Here is a 9,590-nt window from a genome sequence, read left to right on the forward strand (position 1 = left end):
TCCTTTGAAATTGCCTGAACATGGCTCATATGCGCTCTTCGAAACTGTTTTCTGCACAGAGGGTTTCACTATATGATTAGTACCAGTAGTATGATTTATGCAATCCCCCTAGATTGTTGATGTGTTACTCGTATTACGAGCTTGAAGGGTGGTTGTTTCGTCTCCCACACGAAGTGTGAGTTCACCTGTACCAACATCAATAATGGTTCTAGCAGTCGCTAAAAAGGGTCGTCCTAAAATCAAAGTTGCGTTACTATCCTCTTCCATGTCTAAAACAACAAAGTCTATTGGGTATATAAATTTATCGATCTTAACAAGAACATCTTCAATGATACCCATAGGAAATCTAATGGTTTTATCAGCCAATTGAATGCTCATCCTAGTTTGTTTGGGTTTCCCAAGACTTAGCTGTATAAACATTTTATAAGGCATAACATTAACTCTTGCCCCTAAGTCAGCCAATGCATTATGAACATCTAAACTACCAATTAAAAAAGGAATTGTAAAACTCCTTGGATCTTTCAATTTGTTGGGTAGCTTATACTGTAGAATGGTAGAGCAAACTGCATTCAACTCCACATGCGATGTCTCATCCAACTTTCATTTGTTTGCTAGAAGTTTCCTTAAAAATTTGACTACGTTTGGCATCTACGAGAGAGCTTCGATAAACGGTAAGTTAATATGTAATTTCTTTAATAGTTTAATGAATTTATCGAATTGTTCATCTGTACGATGTTTTCTTGTCGCATTGGGGTATAGCACCCGTAGCTTATACTATTTACTTATCGTTTTTTGCTCACTATGGTCCACCTCGCCTTTACCTTTACTTACCACAGTTTCTTGCCTCAGTTCTAGTTCAGGTGCAACTAACCCTTCCTTATCTTGAATGGTAATTGCATTGATTTTCTCCCTTAGGTTAGATTCAGTATTACTCGGCAGGCTACCTTATGGTCGTTCAGATATCAATTTAGCGAGATGACCTATCTGAGTTTCGAGCCCTTGGATCGATGCTTGTTGATTCTTAAGTACTATCTCAGTATTCTAAAAATGAGTTTCTGACACTGAAATGAATTTTGTTAGCATCTATTCAAGGTTTGGCTTTCTCTCTTCTTGGTAAGGTGGTTGTTGAAAACCCGGATGATGTTGTGACCTTTGATTTCCTTGACCGCCCCACGAGAAATTGGGATGGTTCCTCCAACCTGCATTATAAGTGTTACAATACAGGTTATTTTGGGGTCTAGAGTTATTGTTACCCATATATTGGACTTGCTCCTCCTTGATGCTAGGGTTGAAAGGTTGATATTCTGAGCATGCTCCTCCTCCATTCGAATCGCACCTCATCACTAGATGCACTTAAGTGGAACCACACAAACCGTCAATCTTTTTATTTAAGAGTTTTACTTGGTTAGATAGCATAGTAACCGTAACGAGGTTGAAAACACCGGCTACTTTCATTGGCTTTGTCCTCATAACTTGCCACTGATAGTTATTCAGTGACATCTCCTCTATAAATTCATAAGCTTCCTCAGGTTTCTTATTATTGATAGTTCCACCAGCGGCTGCATCAATCATCTGTCGAGTCAAAGAATTTAGGCCATTATGAAACGTTTGAACCTGTAGCCAGAGTGGTAACCCATGGCGAAGGCACCTTCTCAACAGATCCTTGTATCTCTCCTATGCATCATAGAGTGTTTCTAAATCCATCTGCACAAAAGAAGAAACGTCATTCCTCAACTTAGCTGTTTTAGCCGGCGAAAAATATTTAAGTAAAAACTTTTCAGTCATTTGTTCCCAAGTAGTGATTTACCCTCGTGGTAACAAGTTCAACCATTGTTTATCCTTATTCCTCAATGAAAAAGGGAATAACCGAAGGCGAATGACGTCATCAGAAACACCATTGATTTTAAAAGTGTCACAAAACTCTAAGAAATTTGCCAAGTGAGCATTGGGATCCTCGTCCTACAAACAATCAAACTGAACAAACTGTTGGATCACTTGAATTGTGTTAGGTTTCAGTTCAAAAGTATTTGTAGCAACAACAGGTCTAAATATGCTTGATTCAGTTCCTGTTAAAGAAGGTTTAGCATAATCATACTGATAAACCGTAAATTATACATATTTTTACCCCATGTTTAATGCATTTTATAGATGATTTCTCATTAGAATTGGTGAATTAGATACTCCTAATGCTTTAATTGCATGTTTTATACTCAGGAGAGGACCAAGAGTCAAAAGGAGCCAAAAAAACGAGCCAAAAAGGGGCAAAACGGACCAAATCGAGAAGATGACACGGCCTAAGCTTTGCCACACGGGCATCTCATACGCCCGTGTCTTTCGGGGATGTCGACCAAGGCTTTCACGATTCACACGGCCTGGCCATTGACCCACACGGCCGTGTGCAATTTAACGGATCGAACACGGCCTGGCAAATATGTCACATGGCTGTGCCACACGGGCGTGTCCCTGCTGAGCCCAAGTTAAGTCCAATTCGGAATAGGCCACTTCGGAGGGTTTCTAGGCATTCCAAAGCCTATAAATACGCACTAGAGGAGGAGAAAAAGGGAGACGAAGAAGAGGGGTAAGGAATTACCCTAAGGAAGTCGATTGATCCATCTTAGAAGCCAGATTCATCATCAAGACTGAAGATCTCTCCTCAATTTCCCTTCAGGAGTTTTGGGTTTTTTTTATGTTTTGTATTCTTTATTCTTCTGAGATGTTTTCTTATTTAGTTATGAACTAAATCCCCTAAATACCTAAGGGGAATGAAACCTAAGACGAATCTTGTTATTATTTTCTAAATCGGATGATAAATATTTAACTTGTTCTTAATTATGTGTTCTTAATTCTTGTTTTGATATCCCAGGATACTAATTCAAGACACGCTCTTATTCAGGGGAGGTATAGACCCTATCTAAGAGTACATTTATCATAATTAAGCGGAGCTGATTGCGCGCCTAGACATAGGGTGACAAGATTTTGCCGGATTAGGGTGAACCTAATAAGGGGATCCATAGATCGAGTTAATGCAACCCTAGAGTGTTAATTAGAGAAAAGTCTCGATTATTCAATCTAGGGATTAGACGTTATTAGTCTTGAATAGGGATAATAACATAACTTATGGATCTCTACGAAACAAGTTGAATGAATAAATCGTCCGGTTCGGAGCCAGAATAACAAGTAAAGTCTAGGTGGATTTTTCCTTAGGTATTGTCTCAAGTCAATCGATTTTCCCAAAAGCAATTCCCAATTCTTTTCTCTGTGCGCTCTTAGTTTAAATAATTAGTTAATTAAAACAAACCCTTTTATTCCTAGGCTAGATAATAAAAAGATAGTTACTACTAGTACTTTTGGTTCCCTTGGATACGATATCCCAGTCTTGCCATTACTATACTATTGTTCGATAGGTGCGCTTGCCTTTTCATCGTGATAATAGTTAGTCTAGGTTTGATCTTCATTATAAATATTTATTACTTGTTACGAATCACTGCGATCAAGTTTTTGGCGCCGTTACCGAGGAACTGGAATATTAGGAACACTAAATTTTTATTACTTTAGCCATTTATTTTTCTTGCGATTTTATTTTATTTTATTATTTATTAATTTACTTTTTCTCTCTTGGTAGGTTTTTATAGTTTATGACTAGAAGAAACCCGTCAGGACCATTACTCTTTGACAAAGAAATCAATCGCACAGTTCGTAGAAGTCAAAGAGAAATAAGGCGTAGTTTACGATACACGAAGAATGAGCGAGAAGACGATACTCAAACCCCAACCGAAGAGATGGCCGAAAACCCAGACGATCAGCTGCCTCCTACAATTGAAGCTAATCTAAATCCTGCTCCACGTACTATGTATGACTATGATAAACCTTCTTTAACAGAAACTGAGTCTAGTATAGTTAGACCTGCTATTGCTGCAAATAATTTCGAACTAAAACCTAACATAATTCAGATGATACAACAGTTTGTTCAGTTTGATGGTTTGCAGATGAGGATCCCAACACGCACTTGGCGAATTTTCTTGAATTTTGCGATACATTCAATATCAATGGCATTTCTGATGATGCCATTTGTCTTCGTTTATTTCCCTTTTCACTGAGAAACAAAGCTAAACAGTGTTTGAATTCGTTACCACAAGGGTCTATCACTACTTGGGAACAAATGACCGAGAAATTTTTACTAAAATATTTTCCGCCGGCTAAAACGGCTAAATTGCGTAATAATATCTCTTCTTTTGTGCAGATGGATTTAGAAACACTCTACGATGCATGGGAGAGATACAAGGACTTACTAAGAAGGTGCCTTCACCATAGGTTACCGTTTTGGGTACAAGTTCAAACATTCTACAATGGTGTGAATCCCTCAACAAGACAAATGATTGACGCAGCTGCTGGCGGAAACATCAACAATAAAATACCGAAAGATGCATATGAATTTATAGAGGAGATGTCACTGAATAACTATCAGTGGCAAGTTATGAGGACAAAGCCAACGAAAATAGCCAGTGTCTATAACATCGATTCAGTCACCATGCTCTCAAATCAGGTAGAACTTCTCAATAAAAAGATTGATAGTTTTCTTGGTTCTACGCAGGTACATCTAGTAATGAGGTGTGACTCAAGCGGAGGAGGTGTGCATATAGAATATCAATCCTTCAATCCCACAACTGAAGAGGAACAAGTCAACTATATGGGTAACAATAACTTTAGATCTCAAAATAACCTATACAGTACTACTTATAATACAGGTTGGAGGAACCACCCAAATTTTTCCTAGGGAGGTCAAGGAAATCCAAAGCCACAAAATCCTCAGCGTTGTCAATAGCCACCTTATCAATAGGAGAAAAAACCAAACCTTGAAGAGATGCTTCTAAATTTATCTCGGTGTCAGAAACCCGTTTCCAAAATACTGAGACAGCACTTAAGAATCAACAAGCATCGATCCAAGGACTCGAAACTCAGATAGGCTAGCTATCCAAACTAATCTCTGAATGACCACAAGGTAGATTACCAAGTAATACTGAACCTAATCCTAAGTAACACCTCAATGCAATTAGCACTCAAGATACGGAAGGATTCATTACACCTGAGCCAGAAATACAGCAAGACAACGCGATGAACAAAGGAAGAGAAGAGGTAAATAATAACGATCCCAAACAGGTAAGTACAAATCATGAACCTCATGTGTCATATCCTAAAGCGATGACGAAAAACAGAACAGAAGAACAATTCGGTAAGTTTGTCAAACTCTTAAAGAAATTACATATTAACTTACCTTTATTGAAGTTCTTTCGCAGATGCCCAACTCAGCAAAATTCTTAAAGGAACTTCTGAGCAATAAAAGGAAATTAGATGCTACATCACATGTGGAACTCAATGCAGTCTGCTCAGCTATTCTAAAGAATGAGCTACCTAACAAATTGAAAGATCCAGGGAGTTTTACAATTCCTTGTTTAATTGGTGGTCTATCTGTGAATAATGCTTTAGCTGATCTAAGGGTAAGTATAAATGTTATGCCATATAAAATGTTTAAACGACTAGGTATCGGTAAACCCAAATAGACTAGGATGAGCATACAATTAGCTGACAAAATAGTTAGATTTCCTAAGGGTATTATTGAAGACGTTCTTGTTAAAATTGATAAATTTATTTACCCATTAGACTTCGTTGTCTTAGATATGGATAAGGATAACAAGGTACCTCTAATTTTAGGATGACCATTTTTAGCAACTGCCAGAACCATTATTAATGTAGGCACAGGAGAGCTAACACTTTGTGCAGGTGACGACGCAGTAACAATCCAAGCATGTGACTCAGTCAAAACCTCTAAGACTCAAGATAATGCTATAAAAACTGTCGATGATAAAACTAATATTCAATCGTCCTTGCAAGAACTTCCTCGAACAAAGACAACAGAGACAGTGTGCTACTATCATGAAGAGAACAAAGACGTCCATAAAGAACGAAGACTACGGATAGAAGAGCTAGACGAATGGCGAGAACACAAACCGAGAACACATGATAAACCAAAACTATGCAAAAACAAGGACGATACCTCTCCAAATCAACTTAAGGTTGGTGATAAAGTCTTATTAGATGCCGCAGATCCTCACATTGTCACTGCCATACCGGATAAGGAAATCCCTCTTACGGTACTCAGTATTTTTCCATTCGGTACGGTGGAGGTGAGTTACCCCAAGTTCAGCACTTTCAAGGTAAACAACACTCAATTAAAACCCTATTTTGATAGCAGGAATGAGGAATATAAATTCCTCGAACCACCTTGACTATTCACTAGAGAGGTAAGTCAAGCTTAGACTATAAATAAGCACTTTTCGGGAGGCAACCCGAGCACTAACATATTTTGATTTCTTTATTTTTAATTTCTAACACTTTGAATTATTAACTTTATCTTTGAAGTGTAAAGTTTTTCAGCACACACGGCCAGGCACACGGGCGTGCCTAAAGCTGTGGCCAAATAGGGGAAGAGACACGGTCGTGTGATACGGCCGTGTGGAAGTATGACATGATTTCCCCAAAACACGAGATGCGATGAATCCCTATGGCCGTGCGACATGGCCGTGGGTGAACTTGATAGGTGGACACGGGCATGGGAATGGAAAAACACGGGCGTGCTAGGGGCAAGGCTCCATTCTGTTTCTTTGACACGGGCGTGAGACGCGCTCGTGCCGTTAAGCCGTGGACAACAATACACGGGCGTGGTACCCTAACACACGGGCGTAGGAGAAGTGAACAAAGCCAGACATGGCCGTGCAATACGATCACATAGCGACACGGCCTAGACACACGGGCGTGCGATAAGACCGTGTGGTGATATCTTAATTCGCGACAAACACGGCTGAGCCACGGTGCACACGGGCGTGTGCCCCGGCCGTGCCACTTTAAAAATTAGAATAATTATCTTATCTTATTTTTCTTTTATTAAGTTTTTAAGACTCAATCATTTTTTTTAGATTCATTTGTTTTCCTTTTAGAAAAAAACGGCTTACCTTCAGAGTCAAGTTTGCCATCCAGGGTTATCTCCAATACTCGATCTCACTAATCTAGGGATATCATCCGTTATTAATACAGGAAGTTTCACGCCTCCCCCTATCTTATTGTTGTACTCTAATATCTATCTTTGTACATTGAGGGCAATGTACATCTTAAGTGCGGGGGGTATTTATTAATGATTGCCTTCTTCTCTAAAAAAGCTCTCATATCATATTTAGGGTAAATTTTGATTGGTTTATGATTTTGATTGATATATCTTGAATTAAAACATAGGGATTTATGCGTTGATTGTTTAAACTTTAAGTCATTAGAGAATCAAGCATGATAAGTTGATTTTTAAGAATTCAAAATTATAGGTTGTTTTCCCCCAAGTCTAGGTATTACTTTGAATTGGAATTCACGAGTCTAAACATCAAAAAGCCATAATTTTTGTAGATTTTTGAGCTTTTGGAGAAACTATTCATCCTTTCATGCTCACTTTTATTATTGCTTTGAGTACGTCAGTATTGAACTGTTATTTTAGAACTTGCTTGATTATGCATGTTTAGACCACACCATTTGATTTGATATGTCAAAATGATTAAGGCACTTAGGATTAACCCACTCATGCCATGAAAAGCCTACCTCCACGATTAACCCCTAGTAAACCCCCTTGAGCCTAACAAGCCATTCCTTGTATTACCCTTAACATTAACCATTAACCCATTATTGTGGAAATCCCCCAAATTAATTTGATCCCTATTTTTGTCGAGATCTGAGTTGGAAAAGTTGTTTAGCTATGTTTTTCTTCTTTATTTAACTAGTTTAAAAAAAAGAAGAACTATGTATACATATTAGTAATTCTATATTCTGAAAAGAAGCCCTGTTGTATGCAAGTAAAGGTTAATTCTTTTTCTAGTTAGGCAATTTTTCAATTCAATCTCGATTCTAACCCTTTCTTTTAGCTCGTGACCACACCCCCTAACCAAGCCGCACTACAACCTTCTAAAGACCTTTTGATTGATGTATCATCTTAAATTATAGTGGTAAAGATTTGATTTTCATGCAAGCCTATGGTAATGACTTTTCATTATTGACTATTGGGTGCTTCATTTATTGTCCTTAAACACCTCGAGTGATTTGAGTGAATATTTAGCAAGGATGTGAAACTCTGTGATATTCTGAATCAAAGGTAATTACTTAGATGCAGAGAGACACCTATATTTGCATGATTCAATACTCAACTTGGAATGTTTGAAACTTTTATGTTCTTTTAGTTGGATTCTCAATGTATGATTACCTATGGATTATTTTGAGATATTGATAAGAATTATAAGTTGAGAAAAATTTATTTTGATTATAAGTTGAGGATTTTTCTTGAGGACAAGCAAATGCGTAAGTGTGGGGGTATTTGATAAACCGTAAATTATACATATTTTTACCCCATGTTTAATGCATTTTATAGATTATTTTTCATTAGAATTGGTGAATTAGATACTCCTAATGCTTTAATTGCATGTTTTGCACTTAGGAGAGCACCAAGAGTCAAAAAGAGCCAAAAACGAGCCAAAAAGGGACAAAACAGACCAAATCTAGAAGATGACACGACCTAAGCTTTGCCACACGGGCATCGCACACACTCGTGTCTTTCGAGGATGTCGACCAAGGATTTCACGAGTCACACGGCCTGGCCATTGACCCACACGGTCGTGTGCAATTAAACAGATCGAACACGGCCTGGCAATCAAGTCACATGGCCGTGTCACACGAGCGTGTCCCTGCTGAGCCCAAGTTAAGTCCAATTCGAAAAAGGCCACTTTGAAGGGTTTCTAGGCATTCCAAAGCCTACAAATACAGAGAAGAGGGGAAAAGGGGATACAGAGAAGAGGGGTAAGGAATTACCCTAAAGAAGCCGATTGATCCATCTCAAAAGCCGGATTCATCATCAAGGCTGAAGATCTCTCCTCAATTTCCCTTCAAGGGTTTTGGATTTTCTTTATGTTTTGTATTTTTTTATTCTTCTGAGATGTTTTCTTATTTAGTTATGAACTAAATCCCCTAAATACCTAAGGGGAATGAAACAAAGACGAATCTTGTTATTATTTTCTAAATCGTATGATAAATATTTAACTTGTTCTTAACTATGTGTTCTTAATTCTTGTTTTGATATCCCAAGATACTAATTCAAGACACGCTCTTATTCAGAGGAGGTATAGACCCTATCTAAGAGTACATTTTCCATAGTTAAGTGGAGTTGATTACGCGCCTAGAAATAGGGTGACAAGATTTTGCCAGATTAGGGTGAAACCTAATAAGGGGATCCATAGATCGAGTTAATGCAACCCTAGAGTGTTAATTAGAGAAAAGTATCGGTTATTCAATATAGGGATTAGACGTTATTAGTCTTGAATAGGGATAATAACATAACTTATGGATCTTTACGGAATAAGTTGAATGAATAAATTGTCCGGTTCGGAGCCAAAATAACAAGTAAAGTCTAGGTGGATTTTTCCTTAGGTATTGTCTCAAGTCAATCGATTTTCCCAAAAGCAATTCCCCAATTCTTTTCTCTGTGCGTTCTTAGTTTAAATAATTAGTTA

General features: G+C 38.0%; 2 non-coding genes across 2 annotated transcripts; one reads left to right on the plus strand and one right to left on the minus strand.

The window, feature by feature from the left end:
- Positions 1-1,630: 1,630 nt before the first annotated feature.
- LOC121211947 (small nucleolar RNA R71) lies at positions 1,631-1,737 on the plus strand. Its single transcript, XR_005907163.1, has one exon. It is a non-coding gene; the product is annotated as a small nucleolar RNA R71 (small nucleolar RNA).
- Positions 1,738-4,207: 2,470 nt separating this feature from the next.
- On the minus strand, positions 4,208-4,314 carry LOC121211982 (small nucleolar RNA R71). The gene has a single exon (XR_005907195.1). It is a non-coding gene; the product is annotated as a small nucleolar RNA R71 (small nucleolar RNA).
- Positions 4,315-9,590: the final 5,276 nt, after the last annotated feature.

Source organism: Gossypium hirsutum, chromosome A12 (assembly GCF_007990345.1).
Source record: "Gossypium hirsutum isolate 1008001.06 chromosome A12, Gossypium_hirsutum_v2.1, whole genome shotgun sequence".
Lineage (NCBI taxonomy): Eukaryota > Viridiplantae > Streptophyta > Magnoliopsida > Malvales > Malvaceae > Gossypium > Gossypium hirsutum.